Here is a 25,706-nt window from a genome sequence, read left to right as displayed (position 1 = left end):
GTTTGCACGATTGGGTGTTTGGGATTTAATATACAAACCTGCTAGAGTCAAGAAAGCTATTCCGACTAAGTGGGTATTTAAATGTAAAAAGGACGATCGAGGGGTGATTGTCAGAAACAAAGCACGTCTAGTGGTACAAGGTTTTCATCAGCAAGAGGGTATTGATTATACTGAGGTATATGCTCCAGTTGCAAGATTAGAGTCGATTCGAATCTTTCTGGCTTATGCTGCTTACAAGAATATCAAGGTTTATCAAATGGATGTCAAAAGTGCTTTTCTCAATGGTGAACTACATGAGGAAGTGTTTGTTCAACAACCACCTGGTTTTGAAGATCCTGATTATCCTGACCGTGTTTACCGTTTAAACAAGGCCCTGTATGGTTTACATCAAGCCCCGAGAGCTTGGTATGGCACACTCGCCGACCATCTGATGGATAATGACTTCAAACGAGGAACTGTTGACTGCACTTTATTTCGTAAAACTGTTGGTGATGATCTTCTTCTAGTCCAGATTTATGTTGATGATATTATATTTGGGTCTACAAACGACACTTTATGTAAGGAGTTCGAGAAGTCCATGCAAACAAAGTTCGAAATGAGCTCGATGGGAGAGATGAATTTCTTTTTAGGGCTGCAGGTTCATCAATCTGATAAGGGAATCTTCATTCATCAGACTAAGTATGTGAACGACGTCTTGAGCCGATTCAAGATAACTGCCGGAAAAATCCCTTCAACTCCTCTTCCAGTGGGTCACAATTTATCACCGGATGAATTGGAGGATACTGTTGATCCGACCCTTTATCGTGCTATGATTGGTTCTCTAATGTATTTAACTGCTTCTCGACCCGACATAATGTTTGCTGTTTGTGTGTGTGCTAGGTACCAAGCTAGTCCCCGAGTGACTCACCTGGCAGCGGTCAAGCGTATTTTGCAATATCTACGGGGAAATCCTGACATCAGGTTATGATACCCCAAAGATAATACTTTCGATTTTACCGCCTACTCAAATTCAGATTATGGAGGATGCAAGATCAACTTCAAATCAACGACTGCAGGATGTCAATTCTTAGGAAACCGGCTTGTTTCCTGGCAGTGTAAGAAGCAGACAACGGTCTCTACTTCAACCGCCGAAGCTGAATATGTTGCAGCCTCGAGTTGCTGTTCCCAGGTTCTGTGGATACAACAACATCTTCGCGACTACGGTTTGAAGTTTCTTACTACTCCCATCTTGATTGATAATTCTGCTGCTATAAGTATCACCAAGAATCCCGTACAACATTCTAAAACGAAACATATCGAGATTCGATATCATTTTATACGGGATTGCTATGAAAAGAAATTAATTGATCTTGAGAAAGTACACACAGATTTTCAAAAAGCCGATCTATTGCGTTTGATAAAACACGTTTTACTTTTTTGCTTGGATTAAATGGATTGAAGACCCTTGCTGAGATCCTAAAATTAGGATAATTATCTTTTAATTGCTTTATAAATTTAGTCTTACTTTTTTATGTTTTAAATTTTAGGGGGTGAAAAGTATAGAAAATACAAAAAGAATGTGTTTTCGTTTGTATAGATAAAATCCAAAAACATTAAAAATTTTCAAAAATTCAAAAAATATTGTGATTTCTGTTCTTTAATGTTTTCCCTTTAAATATCTAGAAAAACCAAAAACTTTTTAAAATTTTTGAAAAACCAAAAATATTGTGTTTTAAAGTTTGTACAGAGAAAATCCAAAAAGACTTTTAGATTATTTTCTCGCTGAAAATTATGTCAGTTATTTAAGTTTGTGAAGCATGCTTGCATGTCTTGGTCCTATGATTCACTTGTGAATTGATGGTTAGCCATTTATTTATTAACTTAAGTTAACTGGGGCGATTAAATTTATCTTTATTTTGTTTTTATGCTCCTCAAAATATTGAGTTTTTTGAAGCAAACAGAGAAAATGATAGTACATTGATTATTTTGACCCCAAGTTCAGCAAAAAGTAAGCTTAAAAGACTGTATGCTTAATTGCATTGGTGCATTGGTAGGTCTTAAAACAACCCAGTAGAGTAAAGTATGTGATATAAACATAAAGAAACGCCAAATTGAAAGGGGTATTAGTCTCTAGCGAAAGTCTTGGTGAGGATGGCAGAATGTAATAACCAGTCATACTCAAGCCTTATATTTGTTGATCACCCAAAAATCAAATAAAGCAAATAACAAGCGTTAAGTTTCTGGATATTGTGAGTCTTTATGCGGTTTAACCATCTGGGTATTCATATGCATGAATATTTCACTCGCCTTCTAGAGCAAACCCAAAGTCATTAAACTTGATCACTGCTGTACCTCGTACAATTTACATTACTGACTTGATCAAAATCCGATGTTAGTCATACAAATTGTTCCTCCCTTGCGTGCGTCTTAATACCATTAAGAAACGGACCCCAGGGGATACAATGTATGTAAGCCGACAGATGGACTCGTGCATACTCACTCACAGTTAAGGAAACTTGATGCATTGCTCAAAATTTCTCAATTGGTATCAAATGTTTTGATCAACAATATAATGGTTTAAGTCAAGTTGGGGTGATTTGGCAAAAATCAAATTAAGCTTGAACCGAGATTAGAGGCTGATAATTTCTGATATTCTGTGCTCTAATTGAACTAATTAATCATATCACAAAAATACTTGAATGTGTGTTATTAGATTTATGTGGACAACAATACCAATGACCGACTTGTCGCCAGTCATAATATCGCTGAAATATAAAACTGTGATGGAAGGGCAATTTGGTCAATATGATTCTCTGCTCAAACTCGACAAAATTACAAAAATATGTACTGATTTTGATAAAATCTTTGAAAAATACAAAAAGATTGTCTATTTTTAATAGTTCGGATATTTTTCTGAAAATACATTCTTTAATTCTTTAATTTTTACAAAATACCAACAATATTTTCGTTTTCTTTATACTAAAATTTTTAAATAATATTTAAGTTAAGTTTCGGTAATCTGAAACAATTTTAACGTATTAGGTTGTCAGGATATAAGGATTTCTCGATAATTTAACTTATTGATTTATTTCATTAATTTATTCATTTATTATTTAATTTAAAATTAAATAAAAAGGGGTTTAATTCGCTAAAATTCATTCGTTATTTATGGATAACGAACTAGGTGATTCCTTAGCGAACTAGCATCTGGTTCGCTAACCTAATTCGCTTCCGCACTCTGTAACGAATCATCCCTTCGTTATACATATTTAACGAATCATGACACGAATCGTGTCTTGATTCGCTATCTTTAATTTAACGAATCACATTGTGATTCGCTAACATAAGGTAACGAATTGAGTTAGCGAATGGGCTAATTCGCTAACTTTAAGTTAAACGAATCGTCTGATTCGTGCAAGCTGTACCTAGGGTTTCGTGAATCGCTATATAAGACAAGATAACGAATAAGTATTTCACTGTTCGTCTTCTTTCTTCATATTTCAGAAACTGTTCAAGTTCTCTCTGATATTTTCGATCTTTGTGTTTGAACATATCAAAGATTAATTTGAGTGTCTAAGGTATACATGTCTTTGGCGATATCATTTTCGTCAATAATGACATTGATTTGATTGTTTAATTATGTAATTTTAGAGGTTTAAGGGTTTTGAACTTCTGAAACCATTTTGTGTATAATTTATGTTTTTAATTGTCTGATTTTGATATAATTTTGATCGGAGTCTCTTTCCGATACCCTTGGTGGACTCTAATCATCTTTTGATTATTGTTTGCTGGGTTAATTATGATTGTGTGTTCTTGATGGTTACTGTTGGTTCGTTGATCATTAGTACACTTAGGTAATGAGTCTCAATCTCATTCACCTACATTAACGAAGGTGTTTCCGAGCTCAACGAGCTGATTATCGTGATAGTTCAACGATTATTATGGCCGAATTGAATCTGGGTTACGATGTTGACTATTATTGTTCTTGATAATTTTGACCTTGACTTTGTGAAGTCAAAGAAAAAGTCATAATTTTGACCATTCGTTAGTCTTAGCGAATTAGAACTGTTTCGTGTCCAATTCGTTAAGATTTCACACGAACTAGCTTAGCGAATAAGACGTCACACGAATCAGAGTTTGATTCGTTTAAAATATAACGAACTAGAGTTTAGTTCGTTAATTTAATTAGTGATTCGCTAAGTCCAGTTCGTTAAGTTATATACTTGATAGCGAATTGCCTGATTCGTTATCTTTGTATAACGAATCAGTGTGAATGTTTAACGAATGACATTTAAAAAAAATAAAAAATAAAATAAAATAAAATAAATAAATTTTATTAATTTTAAAATTAATTAACTAAATTGAATATTCAATTAATTTAATCAAAGGTTTTAAATCGTCGAATATGCGTAACTAGAGTAAATACATTTATCTTTTGAATATATACGGTGATCTCTATTCTCATATACGTGTTATTTATACAGTAAATCATAGCTGAACAAGAACAACCACAGGAACAACCACAAGTACAACCACCACAACAAGCTGAAATGGTCTTATTACCGTTCGATAAGAAGCACAACATCTGTGCTTATGTCGATCATGATGTGGCTGATTTAAGGACGTTCGGAGCGATGTTGAATTTCTTACGCCGTTCGAAGATACACTATGCAATCACTGCTAAACCCAAGGTGTATCTTAGTATAATCAGGCAGTTCTGGAACACGGCGATATATGTTGAGGAAAATAATTGGGTTAAAGCTACAATTAACCAACTTCCGATCATGATTGATGTAGAGGTTATTCGTCGGGTACTTCAGTTTGACGACAGTGACGATTACCCGAGTGAGTTTGACAGAACGCTGGTCGGGGGTTTATTTACAAGATTAAATTATGGGGGTGATATTCGTCGGTCCATGTTGAACAAGAATGGTTTATGCCCACCTTACAAGTATTTGCTTCATTGCTTGAGTGGACGCCGCGGTGGTTTCGATGAATGTAGACTGAGCCTGCAATTGGCATTTGTTGCTTTAATTCTGAACAAGCCATTCAACTATTCAGAACTCATCTTTGATCATTTGAAAGAGCAAGTTCAGCAAACTCAACCGACAAAGAAGTTCTTGATGTATCCACGCTTTCTACAATTAATTATTCAAGATTTGATACCGGATTTGGTGATTGATCGATCGTTGGTGAATGATGTTCTTGATATGGAACATATGAAAGCCGAAACGGTGCATCGGATGTTAATTTATCGAAAGGATAAGCCACAGGACAAAAGGATGATTGGCCATATAATCAACCCTGATTATGTATGTCCTCCTAATGAGCGCTGGATCCATGATGACTCGTATTCCGAGAATGAAGGGGGAGAAGGTGGGAACAATGATGGTGGGGATGATGATGGTAACGATGGTGATGATGGAGCTGGTGAGCGAGCTCTGAAAGAACAACAAGATGCAGTTGATGCTGCTCTAGCTGCCACCATAAAAGCTCAGCAAGAACGAAAAAGAAAAGGCAAGGCTGTAGCTACTGATGAGCCACCTAAGAAGCCCCGTGTGTCCTCTGGGGCTGGTGTAATTATTGGTGCACCACCACCTCGTCAATCAACTACTCAAAGCTCGGCGGTGCCGCTAACTACTAGCACCCCGATGCTCACATTAACAATGACGATGGTGTCACATGAGAGGCTCGGCTTGATTCCTCAAACGGCGTTGACCGAGATGCCGAGGTCTCTAGCTGTGTTGTCAACTGTTTCTTCCACAACTACAATGGGACCGCCTTTTCTGCCAACAACTACATTTCCTCCATCTCTGCCTAGTGATGTCTCTTTCATGAGAATCACTCGGCCTCAGGGTCTCATTCAACCAGTTCATCCATCTGTATACAATTTGTCACCTGGACGTCAAACAGAAATGCTGCTTAATCTGTTACACTTATATGAAAATCTAATGGCAGCTGACCGACTCAATCAAGAACGACTCATGGAGAATCAAAGAAAAATGATGAGTTACATTTCGTTTTGTCAGAAGGAGACCAAGTCGCTACGTGCGATTGTTGAGTCTCAGGGGGTGAAATTAAAAGAACAAGATGAGTTAATTTTACAATTAACTTGTAAAGATGATGCCCTCAAGAAACTCAAAAATGACGATGATGATCCTGACGAGTCTGATGCAGGAGGTGAGCCTAAACAATCACATGGTTCATCCTCTGGTGCTGGGGTGAGTGGCGCTGATGATTCAAACAAGCAGATAATCACATTTCAAGATCCAACAGCTTCCAAGCCGATAGAGATGATTGAGGCTAACACGGTAATATTTATCGATGAATTGGGGATAGTTAGAAGTATGGTGAACAGAGATGAGATACAGATTGGTGAGTTTGTGGTTAGATCTTTGACAAGGGAGCAGATCTCTATTCTACTTGGGCTAAATGACGATCAGCTGACTACATTAGAGACTGAGCCTGATGTCGAAGTGATCAATGAGGAAGAAATGGAAGTGATCCGTTATTTATGAATACGGACTTTATTTATGAGAACGAAGAGATTGAAATGGAGGATGTTACTGCTGAAGAGTACCCGGACTTGTATCAACACGCAAATGTTGATCAAGGTGCTCTGGTATTTCATGAAGATGTAATTAAAGAAACTGAGGACGATTTGGAGAAGATTGTGCAGCGAACGGTTCCTTCACTCAAAGAAGTGACTGATGATGACATTGAAAGATGGTTCAAACGCCAGAAAGTGGGTAAGATCATCAGTGCTTTTCGGTATGTAGATAAAGAAAGAAAGGATACTGCTGCTGCTTGGATTGAGGCAAATCAAATGACTACCTTCAAGACAGTTTCTAAGGTACATGGTGACATTGTCTCCTGGCTCTATGATTCAGACCTGAAGGTATGTATTGTGAAATGGTAAAAGGTGTGCAATATTACGAGAGGATAATGGATGTGTTAACATTACCGCGTTGGGATGTACGCACCCTCGCCAGACGTCCATTTATCAATCGTGGGGGCAACCGAACTGCTGAGTGGTTTCATCAACACTTACTGTTCGAGGTCAATCACGGCTTCAAGTTTTTCAAGCCCCAGGTCCCAAGACGTAAACGTACTGATGAGATTGATCCGAGGACTGGTTGGAAGAAACTTGTTTTGAAAGTGAAGCCACCAAAGACAATGAAAAGAGTTTCTGTGAAGACAATGCCGCAAGATATTTATCTGTCTTTCAACCGTTGGTACTATGACAATCGTACTGGCGAGGCTGTTATTGTTCGTGGTCGAGGACTACAGACTGAGCTCATCAAGATAATCGACCCGATGTGGTTGGTTAATTTATCAGAGACAGACAATGACGTGCTACACAGGAAGCAAATTTTGTTTGAACGCCAAGAAGATTACGACCTGGCTATGCAATTCCAACGTGTTGTTCGAGTATGCCATGAACATGGGATTCATAGTTGCAGAGATTGGCAGACAAAGCGTTTCAAATAAATTAAAGACAAAGAGCTCAAGACGAGGGGGTGTCTGTTAGTGCACGGTTTTGCCTCTCGAGTCTTTGTAATTATCGTTAATGTTTATTTGATTATTTTAATGTAATATTTAATGTTTGTTTATCTAATTCGTTATGTTATGTCTAGTTCGCTAGGAATGTTAGCGAACTAGGACTTTATAATGTATTCCCTCCTGATTCGTTAGGGGATGTTAACGAATCAGGGGGTGGTTCGTTAAGTTAATTTAAGTTAACGAAGGAGATTCTGGTTCGCTAGGGGATGTTAGCGAACCAGATCGTCTTCTATATATAGTGAACCACTGTTCACTTGTATAAAGTTGAAGTTTTGAGAGAATTAACATTATTCAGAAATATTTAAAGTATTCTCTCTCTCTCAAGCTTCACATTAATCTTATATTGATAATATATACATTACATAACAATCAAACTGAGGTTAGAAAGAGTTAGATCCGTATAATCAATATCAACATATAGATCTGGATCAGATCTATCTTATTGATTAGAACGAGTGTAAGACAGGGGATCAAACAAGGTTTGGGGTTGCTTTCGCTGCAGACGGTGTGGGTGATGATGCTCGTTTCACAGTTAATGCCGGTACAACAGAAAGAGCATGTCTTGGTTTTGGTGTAGGGACTGTTGGTTGCGGATGGGTAGCGGTTTGTTATGGTATGGTGGGACACACATCATACCCTTTTATATAGTTTGTGTTAAAAACAATTATTAATACATATGGGTTACGTTATTAACTACTTCTATTGTGCTGTAAGACATGTTAATTAGGCATGCATGCTTTAGTGTTGTAGATAGGATTGAACGACGATGCCATATTGATTGTGTATAACCAGCAAACTCCAATCGATTCAATACCTATATAGGACACGCTATTTAATCATTCTGATCAGTAGATTTGCAAGCATCTGTTTGTTTGTTTATCCATGTTTCCAACATTTTAAAAAATAAAATTACTAATGTGTGTTTAAATCCATGGTCGTCGCGCTCTCTTTTTAAGTTTCGTTGTTACAAAACGCGACTCATGAGTTCAGGTCTGGGAACAACAATAGTAAGTTATAAGCTTTTTATAGAACTACTATAGTATTAAATTAGTGAAGCATCTTCCTGTTATGTATTAATAGTTATTCACTTCATAGAATTACATTATTTACGTCTCATAATAATTAGTAAAGTCATATAACAAAAAAACCCCAAATACTAACAAATCAGCCTAAATCGAAAGTGCTATTTTGATTTATTACTTGATTGTAAATTAGTCCTACTAACGGTTTACTTACCGACAGTTTGAGAGTGATGAAATTAAAAAATTGATAGTAAGTGTGATTAATATATAATACAAATTCAATGTATAATATACACAACTTAACTGTTGAGCAATTGAATCCGACACCTGGTGGTGCACAGGGAGAATTGTTTCCGGAAACTAATTAAAAATTAAAGAAAAAGTAAAAGTTAATTATAAATAATTACTTAATATTTTTAGTCCAGTATAATGTAGCCCACATTAGCCCACACATCATCATCATCATCATCATCATCATCATCATCATCGTACTCAGTATATTCCACCAATAGCAAAGCTATGGTAGGGTCTGAGGAGGGTAAGATGTAGACAGCCTTATCTCTACCCTATAAGGATAGAGAGGCTGCTTTCGGTGAGACCCCCGGCTCGATAGTAGTTTTGCATCAAGCCTTGGACATAAGGCACATAGCACTCAATCATCGGGACACCGGCTGATCGGTGCATGTACCCTTGTCTTTCGGCTATCAACGCCACTACATGATGCCTGATTAACCGTCCGTCACTTTTAACGTTATTTTCACGAGATTAGTAAAATAACGTCAAAATTAGTGCAATTTCACTTTTGCCCACCCGAGGGTTCACACATATATACATCATATATACATTAGCCCACACCCATCTTATAAAAAAACACACACACACAAATTGCCGGCCATATGATATTAGAAAACTTTCTAACAGCAACTATGAAATTTAAGACCAAGTTCCATGATATTGATAGAAACATTAAGCCATTACAAACTATGTAAATTACCCATCAATAACAATGAAACTTTTTTGTAAGTTTGAGGACGTTGTGGACTTGCCCACATAGGGCGGAGATGTGGAGAACTACTTGTGTATAAATTTGATATCATTTTGTTTGTGAATTACACATTGCAGTTGAACCTCTATACGTACACAGCAATAGTCAGCAATAGTCAGCAATATGACAGGGAAAGAGATTCTAAAAAAAATACACATGACGGACAAAGAGCAACAATTTAACTACCTCAAAAACACAGAGGGAGGAGGGACGAGCAAGGCTAAACCTGCAACCGTTATACCTGCAAAAAAGAAGCATGTTTCCACCAGGATGGGTGAGTTTCTTACAGGTTCTGTCTCCGGTGTGGTAAAAAATGTGAAGAATAAGAAAAAGATAAATCCATGAGAAAAGAGTGATTGAACTTATTGTTATACATGTGTGTATCTGTGTCTATAAGTTGTGTGTTGTGTTTTAGCTTATAAACTATGTATATTGGAGTGTATAAATTGTTTTCTGTTTATGTTACAAAAGTGTATGTTATATGTAATAGTTACTCGATGTTTAATATGAAAATGAATCTCATGATTTAAGGCTATTTATTAAAAGCTTGCATTCTTTTTTTCCTAGCAGAGGCTGAGTTATGTTAACGTTTCGTAAACGTACCTAGTGTGAATAATACATGCCTAATAGGTGAACATAATATATACATAGGCTAACAAATAGATATTAATTTTGATAGTAATTCTAATATTAAAACGTCTACAACGTAAAGATAGAAAGAGGTTAATCACGAACAGATGAAGATGATGATGAAATCCATAAGTCATGCTAAAATAAGTATTGTAATGTGTTATATCTGGATTATGTGTTAAACAGGTTTATTAAAAATTCCATAACATAGTCTTTCAATGACCAGTTTTGCACTAATATATTTAATGGTTTTAACTTTTAAGTTGTGCAATTGTAAATGGCGATTCAATTCAGTTTTTAGCCTTAGCCATGCATAACCATAATCGCTAGCTTCGCTTCGGGTTAATCGGTTATGAAGGTCGGTTATGGTTAAGTTTGGTATATTAACCGAAACAAATCAGTGAGTTTAACTACACAAAAAGTTTTGAAACTGGGAAGCGTTCAATTTAAACCAACTTATGCCTATCCAGTGGCGAAGCTTGGACTAAATTACCGGGGGGGGGGGGGGGGTGGGGCGGACTCAAAATGTATACAAAATTTCACAAACAAAGGGCTAAATTTTACACTACGTATAAAAAAATCGGCCGAAAACGGCTAAATTTTACACTACGTATATAAATTTGCGGTCGAAAACGGCTAAACTACACTACGTATAGAAAACTTTGGGCGAAAACGGCTAAATTTTACACTACGTATATAAAATTGCGCTCGAAACGGCTAAACTACACTACGTATCAAAAATTTCGGGCGAAAACGGCTAAATTTTACATTACATATAAAAAATTTCGGGCGAAAACGGCTAAATTTTACATTACGTATATAAAATTTAGGTCAAAAACGGCTAAATTTACACTACCTATAAAAAATTTCGGATGAAACCTGGTAAATTTACACTACCGCGTAAAAAAACGGGCCCAATGCTTCGCCATTGTGCCTATCAATATAATTTATAAGATATGACATATATATTACTGTTGAACTGATTTTTTATCTTCAAAGTTTGCTTTGCTTTTGATATAGAAAACCATGGCAATTGACGGTATGGCAAAAATAGTTATGTATTCATTTACATTGAATTAAAATTTGTACACAAAATATAAGATTGATTATTTATTGATGAATATTTCAGGCCACGCATAATTAAATATGTTTCCAGGTTATTATCATTCCAGACATGTAATTAAATGTATAAAAACTGATCAACAAAAATTATGTATTGGTTTGGTTTGGTCTGGTTGACGTTAGGTTACAAGACACACTTAATGATAACCATAACCATTCATTTAATTCGGTTCGGTGGCTATCAGGTAATCCGTTAACTTCGGCCGGTTAAGGTTTACTCACCCTAGTTTTAACTGTACACTTCAGAACACCCGAATTAATTTTGGTATCTCGCGTTACAAAAAATATGATACAAACTAGGACTTGTGACTTGTTAAATATTTACTGGCTTTAGACGATAAAATCAATTATGTGTTTGAATCCAAGACCTGGTCCTGCACTTTGTTTGGGTGGAAATTGTTTCCAGAAAATAGTAAAAATAAAAAATAAAAGAAATTATAAGTTATCATTATTTAATATTATTATTAATCCAATATAACCACACAGAAATGATTGAGAAAAGTGAGAAGGGAGCCATAATATTGGACGTATACAAGCATGCATCCTCTAACATAACCCACATTAGCCCACACCCATCTTATAAACACACTAATTGCCATTTGATATTTTCCTACAACAACCATGAAATTTAAGATTAAGTTCAAGGATATTGATAGATAAGTATTCACACAAAGAGTCCTTACAAAAAAAGTCAAATACATAGACACACAAACAAGCCCACACAAACCATGTAAATGACCTATTAACAACAATGAATTTTTTTCATAAGTTCGAGGACGTTGTGTACACATGAATTAGCATAGATGTGGAGAACCACTTGTGTATAAATATAATATCATTTTGAGCATGTTTGAGATTGAGTTTGAAAACACCTTATTGACTTTTTTTTAAAGTCAATAAGTTAAAAAGGTATTTGACCATTATAAAATCCTTTTTATTTTAGGTTTATGAAATTGTCAAAAAAAATAATTTTCTAAAAGGCTCAAATATTGACTTCTTTAAAATGACTTTTTGAAAAAAGCCAATAATATAAAAAGTTGTTTTCAAACTGAATCCTAAACATGCTCTTAATGGTTTTAACTTTTAAGTTTTATCAGTAAGATTCAGAGCATTCGAATTTATTATGCAATCTCATGTTACAAGAAATAAGATCCAAACTAGGACTAGTTTACTATTAACCTGTTTTAAAATTTACTCCAACACCTAGTCGTGCACTTTGCTTACGGTAGACATTGTATCCGGAAACTAGTTAAAAATATTGAAATTAGAATTTGTCGTTATTTGATATTTTAAAGAGGAAGATTAACGTACAAATAAAATTAACGTGCTAAACGTGAGAATCAAGTAGAGTAATTATATATACAAGTAGAGTAATTATGTAATTACATCATAGAGTAATTCACTACTACATAAAGAGGTATTTGTTATGATCAAATCCGTAGCAATTTTGTAGCAAACAGGGTGTTTGCTACGGAATTGCTACGGATTTGGTTCGTAGGTACAAGTCTCGTAGCTAATTTATTTGTTACGGACTTTTGCTACGAATTAATTATTTAGCAACGATTTTAGCTACTAAAAGAGACGTAGCTATTTTAGCTACATTTGCTATGGATTTTGCTACAGAATTGTTTGCTACGGATTTTTTGCTACGATTGTTAGCTAACAAAATTTGCTACGCTTTTTTAGCTACAAACTTTTAGTTACAGATATTTGCTATGGTTTTATAAATACACATTTTTGGCTACGAATTTTATTAAAGATTTTTCTATGATCTAGCTATGAAATTTGCTATGGTTTTTGCTACCAACTTTGCTACAAAATGTTGCTACAGTTTTAAGATTATTTTTGCTACAAATGTAGCTATAAAAATTCACATGATTTTGCTACGGATTATATAAAGTTTTAGCTACAGATTTAAACATTATGTTCAAACTTCATAAAATTTCATACCAAAAACAAATATCCAAACCAAATATTATAAAATATCCAAATGTAACACAAGAAAGGTCTAAATCATCCAAAATGCAATTAGTATATCAACATAAACCCTTATATCTTAACACCATGGAAAGTTTTGAAGCTGGTTTCGTAAGAATAATTGTAGTTTCTCAATCATTTCATCATATAATCTTGCATTTCCTTCAATTTTCTCCAACATAGCATGTTTCGCTACTTTTCCTTGTTCCAACTTGGCTATTTCTTCCTCCAACTGTTGCACATGTAATAATATTAAATTCACGCATCATTCTTAATAGCACATCAATGTTCAATGTTTTATACAAAAATAAAAAATATATAAAAACTTCTTATATATAAATTAAAAAAAGTTCTAGTTTGTAAATGTGTATAACAAGTTCGTAAGTTAGCCATTTTATATACCAATTATATGTATATATATATATATATATATATATATATATATATTACGTTCTAGTTCGGTTTTATACGGCCATTTTCCGATATAAACCGCGAACCAAACCGTACGTCATGGTTTTGAGGTTTTTAACAAACTGGTAAAATCCATAAACTTGTCTCAAAAAACTGGTTTCAAAACCTAGACCGACCCATGCACACACTTTTAACTTGGGGAAAAAAACGACCAGTACCTACTTCTCCCCGATGGGATTAACTACCAGTACTAACCTTTGATGGCCGACGTGTTTTCCCCATGCAATTCTTGACCATAATTCCATATCAAATTATGGGTGTAAGATAGCGTGTCTTCATACTTCTTTACAACTAGTTTCCTATATAATCCTAAGATGAGAACAGTAAAATATAGCAAATTAACACCATATAAATAAGTAGTAAATAAACATACATTGGCCAAGTAACGAAACTGAAACTTACATATAAGCTTCACTCGCACTCGTGTCGACCCAATCCACATTTTGTTCTTGAATAATGACTTCCACATCATCGGCTTCTCCATTTCAAGGACTTATCAATGACAACATGTTGCCCTTTCATATCTGAAATAAAGGTAAAAAAACAAACAAATTGTGTTAGTTTTACTACAATCAAAAACCCAAAATGACATCAAAGACCTCAAGTCAATGCCACAATAAACTTTTTTCGTGAGAGTTCTTGAAGTGCTGCAAGTAATCAATCTAAGAAAAGGTTTCAAATGCAAAGAAAAAAAAATCTAATATGAAAATTATAGTAACAGCCAAGTGAAATGGAAAGAATCAAATAGGGAAAAACTAGCTAACCTTATAGGCATTATAACCATTTTGTGCATGTTAATCAGCGGAATTTAATAAAAATTGCATGACACAAATCAATAGCTCAAACTAAGGAGATGAAGGTTTACTTCCAATCACCACCGGTTTTAAGCTCAACTAAATAAGCTGTAAATCCAATTTTAAAACCTTTACATCTCAAATTGATCATTAATTGCATAATTAAAAAATATATAAAACTTTACCTTACGGGAAAGGGTTAATCCAATTGTAAAATAAAAATTAGATATTATACATAGGAAATTGACTTAACAATAAAATACAATGTTGTGAAAGCCATGGCATAACAGATTAGTGCTTCCCCATGTGAACCAAAATCATCCGATGAAATCTTTTGTTCAGATCAAGCTCATAACGTTTACAGCATATCAAAGCCATTGAACAACAAATAAGTTTATTTTAAACCTAATATAATAAAAGTGTTTGCCTCCAAAACTAACCTGATAGTGATTGTAGGTGAAGAAGATGGTTGGTTGGGGAGATAGAGATGTGCGATGATTAGTTTTCTAGGGTAAAACACAGCAGAGCGGCAGGGGAGTTGATTTGGGGGAGGGTTGAGGGAACAAAGTAATTAAGAACTGACTGGGATAAGAGGGGGGAAATCAAAATTTTTTTTTTTTGGGGGGGGGGGGGGGGGGAGGGAATTTTATTTTCTTTTGGGAAAATGACAATTGGGAAGGAAATGAATTGTCTAAGGCTTAAATCGGGTTGTAATGGATCACGCTTATGCCTAGTGGTGCTAATGAGTCAAGAACCTCGCGAGCTACTTGATATCGGCTTATGAGAAACTCGATTAAATTAAGCTTAAACGAGTCTCATCTTCACTTATCGAGCTTAGGCCGGCTCACAAGCCTAGCCTATCATTATGCATTTTTTAATGTATATGGGAAGTTAACTTACAAATGAAATTAACTTGCTAATTGTGAGAACCAAGTATGGTAATTATATATACAAGTAGTGTAATTATGTAATTACACTATGTAATTACATAATTACACTACTTGTATATATAATTACCATACTTGGTTCTCACAATTAGCAAGTTAATTTCATTTGTATTTGATCCAAACCTTATATATATATATATATATATATATATATATATATATATATATATTAATTGTGAGAATCAAGTATGGTAATTATATAGACAGGTAGTGTAATTATGTAATTACACTATGTAATTACATAATTACACTACCTGTCTATATAATTACCATACTTGGTTCTCACAATTAGCAAGTTAATTTCATTTGTATTTGATCCAAACCTTATATATATATATATATATATATATATATATATATATATATATATATTAATTAATCTATAAAACGTTATGAAAAAATAAGTAATATATATTATATTTTATATAAAAATATAATTCACAAAAAAATTATAAATATATAAAAGATAAAGATAAAATAGTAAACGAGCCTATCCCAACAAGCTCGAGCTATAAAAAGAGAGACTGAAACTAGTCGAACTCGAGTTCTAGCTATATGTAAGTTAAACAAGCCGAGGTAGAACCTAGACAACCCCGAGCTTGGCCCGATTTGTTTGCACCCCTCGGCATGCTAAAACAAATTGGTAATAAAGCATGTCTTCATATATCAAATTGGTCCTTAAGAGTCATGATAGCTCTTAAGGGCTCATGATCGGCTTTATTATGTCATAACATCTCTTAAAGATCATAAAAAGTCATGTTAGGTCCTAACAGAGATCCTAACGGACAATAGTATATCGTATGGGTCTTAATGTACGGCGTCGATGGGTCATTATGTATCTAAGCATATCAATATGGACTTTATTAGGTCATATTGCGTCTAAACGGTTATATCGAGTTGTAATGAACAATAGATCATGTGTGTGTATATGAGTGAACCCATATCGATGTGGTTGGTTAATTTATCAGAGACAGACAATGACGTGCTACACAGGAAGCAAATTTTGTTTGAACGCCAAGAAGATTACGACCTGGCTATGCAATTCCAATGTGTTGTTCGAGTATGCCATGAACATGGGATTCATAGTTGCAGAGATTGGTAGACAAAGCGTTTCAAATAAATTAAAGACAAAGAGCTCAAGACGAGGGGGTGTCGGTTAGTGCACGGTTTTGCGTCTCGAGTCTTTGTAATTATCGTTAATGTTTATTTGATTATTTTAATGTAATATTTAATGTTTGTTTATCTAATTCGTTATGTTATGTCTAGTTCGCTAGGAATGTTAGCAAACTAAGACTAGTTCGTTAAGGTTAGGTCTAGTTCGCTAGGAATGTTAGCGAACTAGGACTTTATAATGTATTCCCTCCTGATTCGTTAGGGGATGTTAACGAATCAGGGGGTGGTTCGTTAAGTTAATTTAAGTTAACGAAGGAGATTCTGGTTCGCTAGGGGATGTTAGCGAACCAGATCGTCTTCTATATATAGCGAACCACTGTTCACTTGTATAGAGTTGAAGTTTTGAGAGAATTAACATTATTCAGAAATATTTAAAGTATTCTCTCTCTCTCAAGCTTCACATTAATCTTATATTGATAATATATACATTACATAACAATCAAACTGAGGTTAGAAAGAGTTAGATCCGTATAATCAATATCAACATATAGATCTGGATCAGATCTAAGTTATTGATTAGAACGAGTGTAAGACAGGGGATCAAACAAGTGGTATCACTAATTAAATTAACGAACTAAAGTCTAGTTCGTTATATTTTAAACGAATCAAACTCTGATTCGTGTGACGTCTTATTCGCTAAGCTAGTTCGTGTGAAATCTTAACGAATTGGACACGAAACAGTTCCAATTCGCTAAGACTAACGAATGGTCAAAATTATGACTTTTTCTTTGACTCCACAAAGTCAAGGTCAAAATTATCAAGAACAATAATAGTCAACATCGTAACCCAGATTCAATTCGGCCATAATAATCGTTGAACTATCACGATAATCAGCTCGTTGAGCTTGGAAACACCTTCGTTAATGTAGGTGAATGAGATTGAGACTCATTACCTAAGTGTACTAATGATCAACGAACCAACAGTAACCATCAAGAACACACAATCATAATTAACCCAGCAAACAATAATCAAAAGATGATTAGAGTCCACCAAGGGTATCGGAAAGAGACTCCGATCAAAATTATATCAAAATCAGACAATTAAAAACATAAATTATACACAAAATGGTTTCAGAAGTTCAAAACCCTTAAACCTCTAAAATTACATAATTAAACAATCAAATCAATGTCATTATTGACGAAAATGATATCGCCAAAGACATGTATACCTTAGACACTCAAATTAATCTTTGATATGTTCAAACACAAAGATCGAAAATATCAGAGAGAATTTGAACAGTGAAATACTTATTCGTTATCTTGTCTTATATAGCGATTCACGAAACCCTAGGTACAGCTTGCACGAATCAGACGATTCGTTTAACTTAAAGTTAGCGAATTAGCCCATTCGCTAACTCAATTCGTTACCTTATGTTAGCGAATCACAATGTGATTCGTTAAATTAAAGATAGCGAATCAAGACACGATTCGTGTCATGATTCGTTAAATATGTATAACGAAGGGATGATTCGTTACAGAGTGCGGAAGCGAATTAGGTTAGCGAACCAGATGCTAGTTCGCTAAGGAATCACCTAGTTCGTTATCCATAAATAACGAATGAATTTTAGCGAATTAAACCCCTTTTTATTTAATTTTAAATTATATAATAAGTGAATAAATTAATGAAATAAATCAATAAGTTAAATTATCGAGAAATCCTTATATCCTGACAACCTAATACGTTAAAATTGTTTCAGATTACCGAAACTTAACTTAAATATTATTTAAAAATTTTAGTATAAAGAAAACGAAAATATTGTTGGTATTTTGTAAAAATTAAAGAATTAAAGAATGTATTTTCAGAAAAATATCCGAACTATTAAAAATAGACAATCTTTTTGTATTTTTCAAAGATTTTATCAAAAGCAGTACATATTTTTGTAATTTTGTCGAGTTTGAGCAGAGAATCATATTGACCAAATTGCCCTTCCATCACAGTTTTATATTTCAGCGATATTATGACTGGCGACAAGTCGGTCATTGGTATTGTTGTCCACATAAATCTAATAACACACATTCAAGTATTTTTGTGATATGATTAATTAGTTCAATTAGAGCACAGAATATCAGAAATTATCAGCCTCTAATCTCGTTCAAGCTTAATTTGATTTTTGCCAAATCACCCCAACTTGACTTAAACCATTATATTGTTGATCAAAACATTTGATACCAATTGAGAAATTTTGAGCAATGCATCAAGTTTCCTTAACTGTGAGTGAGTATGCACAAGTCCATCTGTCGGCTTACATACATTGTATCCCCTGGGGTCCGTTTCTTAATGGTATTAAGACGCACGCAAGGGAGGAACAATTTGTATGACTAACATCGGATTTTGATCAAGTCAGTAATGTAAATTGTACGAGGTACAGCAGTGATCAAGTTTAATGACTTTGGGTTTGCTCTAGAAGGCGAGTGAAATATTCATGCATATGAATACCCAGATGGTTAAACCGCATAAAGACTCACAATATCCAGAAACTTAACGCTTGTTATTTGCTTTATTTGATTTTTGGGTGATCAACAAATATAAGGCTTGAGTATGACTGGTTATTACATTTCTGCCATCCTCACCAAGACTTTCGCTAGAGACTAATACCCCTTTCAATTTGGCGTTTCTTTATGTTTATATCACATACTTTACTCTACTGGGTTGTTTTAAGACCTACCAATGCACCAATGCAATTAAGCACACAGTCTTTTAAGCTTACTTTTTGCTGAACTTGGGGTCAAAATAATCAATGTACTATCATTTTCTCTGTTTGCTTCAAAAAACTCAATATTTTGAGGAGCATAAAAACAAAATAAAGATAAATTTAATCGCCCCAGTTAACTTAAGTTAATAAATAAATGGTTAACCATCAATTCACAAGTGAATCATAGGACCAAGACATGCAAGCATGCTTCACAAACTTAAATAACTGACATAATTTTCAGCGAGAAAATAATCTAAAAGTCTTTTTGGATTTTCTCTGTACAAACTTTAAAACACAATATTTTTGGTTTTTCAAAAATTTAAAAAAGTTTTTGGTTTTTCTAGATATTTAAAGGGAAAACATTAAAGAACAGAAATCACAATATTTTTTGAATTTTTGAAAATTTTTAATGTTTTTGGATTTTATCTATACAAACGAAAACACATTCTTTTTGTATTTTCTATACTTTTCACCCCCTAAAATTTAAAACATAAAAAAGTAAGACTAAATTTATAAAGCAATTAAAAGATAATTATCCTAATTTTAGGATCTCAGCAAGGGTCTTCAATCCATTTAATCCAAGCAAAAAAGTAAAACGTGTTTTATCAAACGCAATAGATCGGCTTTTTGAAAATCTGTGTGTACTTTCTCAAGATCAATTAATTTCTTTTCATAGCAATCCTGTATAAAATGATATCGAATCTCGATATGTTTCGTTTTAGAATGTTGTACGGGATTCTTGGTGATACTTATAGCAGTAGAATTATCAATCAAGATGGGAGTAGTAAGAAACTTCAAACCGTAGTCGCGAAGATGTTGTTGTATCCACAGAACCTGGGAACAGCAACTCGAGGCTGCAACATATTCACCCCTCGATCGTCCTTTTTACATTTAAATACCCACTTAGTCGGAATAGCTTTCTTGACTCTAGCAGGTTTGTCTATTAAATCCCAAACACCCAATCGTGCAAACTGCTGTAATTCCTCTTGCATAGCTTCTACCCAAGAAGGATCTTCAAGTGCCTTACGAGCTGTCGTTGGCTCAACTTGAGATAGAAAGCAATTGAATTTAGCAATATTCACAATTCCCGAAGAGTGTAAATTAGTGTAAGCACACAATACGTTATTGTCGCTTGACGAAGCAACTTGATGACGTGTACGAACGCCCACATCAAGTTCTCCAATGATATTGTCCTGTGGATGATATCCATGAATCCGAAGAGTAGGATTTTCAGGAACAACAACATTGTCAAATAAATTAGTGTAATGTTCACCTAACTCTGGAGATGAGACATTATCACAATCAAGATCGATAACTTGAATCTCAGCTTGATCATCATCGGAAGAGGTAGAGGCACTATCAATAACAACTGGAGGAACAACTTGAGATTCTTCAGTTGTAGCATCGGGTTGAACTTCATCTGCATTAGTATTTGAAGAGCTTGGAATGTTCAATTGTTCTTCAAAGTAAGCTCTAACCAGATCTTCATCGATGTGATCAGTCGAAGGAGTAAACGAATTAAATAAACTATCGTAGTCAAACATCCAGTCTGGACCTTTCCCTTGTGGAGGAGTTGTGTGCTTTTGACAGTCCACATGGTACCATTCTTCAACACAGCCAGATGTAAAATTAAATACCCTTTTCTTTGGAGACGCATATCCCAATAAATAACCTTCGATAGCCTTTTCATCAAATTTACCCGAATCCTTCTTTAACATTGTACACGGACACCCAAATGGTTCCAGATACTTTAAATTAGGTTTTCTGTTATTTAAAATTTCATAGCTTGTCTTCTTGAGTCGTTTAACTGTTAGAACCCGATTAAGTGTATAAAAAGCTGTGTTCACTGCTTCATTCCAAAATTGAATAAGAAGCTTTGAATCAGCAAGCATTGTACGTGCAGCTTCAATCAGAGTTCTATTTTTCCTTTCAGCAACACCGTTTTGTTGTGGTACATAAGGTGCACTATATTCTCGATGAATTCCCTTTTGAATACAAAAGAAATCCAAAATAGTGTTTTTGAATTCAGTACCATTATCACACCGGATTCTCCTCACCTTTTGTTTGTACAGTGATTCGATCTTGGTAATAAGGTTTTGTACCAAAACAGGTGTTTGATCTTTTGAACTCATAAATAACACCCATGAATATCTTGAATAATCATCTGTCACGACAAGACAATACCAGTCTCCAGAAATACTCGCACGATTCACTGGACCGAACAAATCCATATGAAGTCGTTCAAGAGGAGTATTAATGGAGTTCAATAACTTAGATGGATGTGTCTTCTTCTTCTGCTTGCCCTTTTTGCATGCAACACAGAGATCAGATAACTTAAAGTTCTTTAGCGAGACACCCTCAACTAAGTCATTTGCCATTAAATAATTCATCTTTCTAACATGAATGTGACCCATTCGTCGATGCCACAGAATCGAGTCTTTCTCGGTTGCTTTCGAGACAAAACATGTTTCGATTGATGTTGATATCTTAGTACTCATGTTTAAGACATAAATATCATTTGATCGTGGTGATCGCATGATAACCATGTCCTCGGGAATCACGTAACCCGGTTTCAAGATAAGACACTCTTTTTCAGTAAATATTGTAGTGTAATTTTTATCACAAATCTGCGATACACTCAATAAGTTATAATCAACCTTGTCACAATAATTTACTTTTTCAAATGTAATATGACCATTTGAAACATCACCCTCTTGTGTGATCATACCCCTAGAGTTCCCAGCAAACGCTACATAACCACCTTGAATATTTCTTACGTAGGTTAATAGGTCAAGATTTCCGGTGATATGACGAGAACATCCGCTATCCATGATCCAGTTTTCACCAGAAAAGGTCTTGGATGAACCCTACACATAAACAAAAGTGATTAGTTCAAAAGGCAGCCCAGGCCTCAGTCTTGGGCACCTTTTGGTTTTCTCTTTGATCATTAACTTTAACAGATTTCAATTGTTGTTCAGCCACTTGTGAATAAGTTACTGGCTTCTTAGACTTTCGTCTTAAATATGCTGCCTGAACAATGTTTGAATTCCTGTTTTGACATAAAGGTTCAGTTGGAATGAATTTTGGTTTCACTTGACCGTGTGTCTCATTGATCTGAAACACCTTCCGAGGATTCACATCAGAGAACAAGATATGAGTATCATCAGCATACAACACAGGTCGTTTCAGAATCTCCTTAACCACTGGAGTTGGTTTAGATTTGTCCTTGATAAAAGGATGAAGATTTTGAAAGTTCTGTTGATTACAATTTTTCACAACATGACCTTGTTGACCGCATAAAAAACACGTTCGCATGTCCACATGGTGATGTTTAGAAGAAATTGGAATAGATGATTGATGATGACTCACATTCTTAGTCATGCTCTTAGCAAACTCATCAGATAATTCAGATTTCTTCTTTAAATAAAAATCTAAATTAGAATTGTTTGAAAAACTTTGTAGCGTATCTGTTCCAGTTGACTTAACAAAATTAATCTTCTTAGCTTGCTTTAAAAATTGTTTTGCCTTAGTCAATGGATCACACTGAACTGATGTTTTTGTTTGAGCATACACACGTTCAAGTTCTTGAATTTTTGAAGTTTCATTGACAAAAACACTCTCAATTAGCTCAGGCTTAATGATACTAATTGGAATATCTTTTTCAGTGAACATTGTGTCCATTCCTTTTAACTTAAAAACTCTAGCAGCAGATGGCTTAGAACTAGAAGGATTAATGAAACGCATTAAATCCACATCAGAAATTTTCGGTTTAACTGACTTATTTGCCATCATAGAGTTCACTTTCTTTGAATTTTCCTTTTTCTCTTGAGGTTTGTGTGAACCATACACTGCTTCCTCAAATTCGTGAGGTTCGCACAGAATGTGATTAGAACTGGGAATGTTCTTATTCTTGTGTATAATCTCTGGTTCAAACACATCCTCGATAATGACCTCGTCATTGTGTTCAACAAACACCTTTTTACTTTGGACATGAGATTTTTGAGGAGCAACTTGGGGTTTAACAATTTCAGGTTTAACCATTTTAGGTTTCTCAGAAATCACAGATTCCTTTTGAATCAAATCCTCTTCTTTTCTTGCAAAAGGATTAATTTTATAATAATTATGAAAAGGTGGTGGAATTTCAACAGAACCAATACCTTTTTTAGAATCTTTTTGTTTTCCAGAAACTTCAATAATTTCATTTAATAAAAATGAAGAATTTCGAAATTTACCCAACTTGTTCTTCAACTCAAGAACCTCATTCTCAAGCTCAGTTATCTTAGAACGATGTTTCAAGATTTCCTGAAACTTTTGGTCATTAATGGTCATCTTCACAGATAACTCGGCTTTGAGATAATGATTACTTGTCGACAATGCTTCAATCTTTTCTTGAGATTTCATTTGAGACTCAAGAGATTGTCGATAAGTGTCCTTAAGAGAAGCAATTTCTCTTATAAGATTATCATTTTGATTTTTCAAAGCTTCTAGCTTAGAGTTATTAGATTCACAGTCAACACATGATGTTTTAACAAATGAAGTAGAAGAAATAGAATTACTAACCTCATTGATCTTAGCCATGCAAGCAAACATTGATTCAGAAGACTTGTCGCATGAATCGTCAGAATCAGATCCAGAATCATTATCTGAAGACACCACACTAGCATTAGCATCTTGACAATCTTCATGTGACCCAAACATAGCTAAATTTGCTTGAACATCATTGCACAGTAGTCGTTGTGACCAATCAGTCCCGTCTGCTAACATTGCTTGTGTTGTTGAAGAAGATGGTTTCTTTTCAGCATCACTTCCTCGTGGTGAAGAAACATTTTGACTTTGACCACGAGGTCCAGTGTATTCTTTTCTTGGTTTGTCACATTCCTTCGCGAAATGCCCGAATTCTTGACAATTATAACACTTCACCTTCAATTTGTCAAAACCCAACTTCTTGTTTAATGCTGGAAGATCTTTTCCAGTTCTCTGCATGAATCTTTTAACTTTACGAACGATCATGGCCATATTCCATTTTAAATCCATGATCTCTAAATCATCCGGATCTATTTGATCATAATCCTCATCTGTTAACTCACTCGTGGCAATTTTACTACTCACCAGGTTTTCATATGAAGACATAAATGCTGTCAGAAAAGCAAAGTTTTGTTCAGCTTCCTTCATATTCACACTAGTAGGTGTAGCAAATGGATTAGTACTAGTAGAACTTCCAGAACCACCTGAATTATCAGCAGAGTAGAAACAAACTTTTGGATCATTAAATAAAGCAGATTCTTTTTCACTTGCGGCATGAGTAAGAAAAGCAGTGATAGGTGAGATTGTTGAACTCAGAGGCATACTTCCACCATAGAAAGCCGGATCTTGATTTTCTTTTGAAGACTTTTGACACTTAAGATCATATTCTCTTGCTTCGATCTTTTGTAGGAATTCAAGTGCTGTCAAATCTTCATTCAGAAAATAATCATTCTCTTTCAAAACCATGAGAAATGTTGAATAGGAACTAGGAAGCACACTCTTGATAGTGTCAATTTTATCTCTTTCAGAAATTTTCATTCTCATTTTATCTATTTCAGCAATCAAATGGCTAAATCTGGTAGTCATTTCTTCAACTGTTTCTCCTTTTAATAAATTAAAGTTTCGAAATTGAAACTTGAGCATCACTTTCTTACTCTCAGCTGTGTTTCCCATGCTTCTCATACGCAGATGTTGAAACAAAGATGCACATCTCTTGATACTTCCAAATTGATGAAAAATATTCTCTGGTAAAGCCATAGTCAATGTAGAATATGCTTTTATCTCAATTTCTAAAGCTTTCTTCTCCTCTTGTGAGTATTGAGAGACAGCTTTAGGAGTATACCCAACAGTATCATCACCAATCATTGGTGCAACATAAACCACATCCAGACAATATGAACAGTCAGGATGAACCGATCCTAAATGTGCACGAAACCGAGGTTCCCATTTGGCAAAGTCACTGAACTTCATCAATCTTGGACATTTAGAATGTGAACCAATCTCGGTATCAAGTTGCAACATCTGTTGCATCAACATATTTTGAGACGCCAATGCATACATACCAGCCATCTTTGAAAATAAACAAGTAATAAAATATCTTAACGAATCAGTGAACAGTAGTAGCGAATAGTGAACAGTTGTAACGAACTGTGATTAGTTGTAACGAACTGTGAACAGTTGTAACGAATTGAGACTTAACGAATCAAGTCTTAACGAATGAGGAGAATAGGTTAACGAATCAAAAGTCAACTAAGCGAGTCAACCTTA

The sequence above is a fragment of the Bidens hawaiensis genome, unplaced genomic scaffold (genome assembly GCF_021521415.1).
Source record: "Bidens hawaiensis isolate Kalapana, Puna unplaced genomic scaffold, B.hawaiensis_p1.1 tig00011184_1, whole genome shotgun sequence".
Taxonomy (NCBI): Eukaryota; Viridiplantae; Streptophyta; class Magnoliopsida; order Asterales; family Asteraceae; genus Bidens; species Bidens hawaiensis.
Note: the sequence above shows the minus strand (reverse complement) of the source record.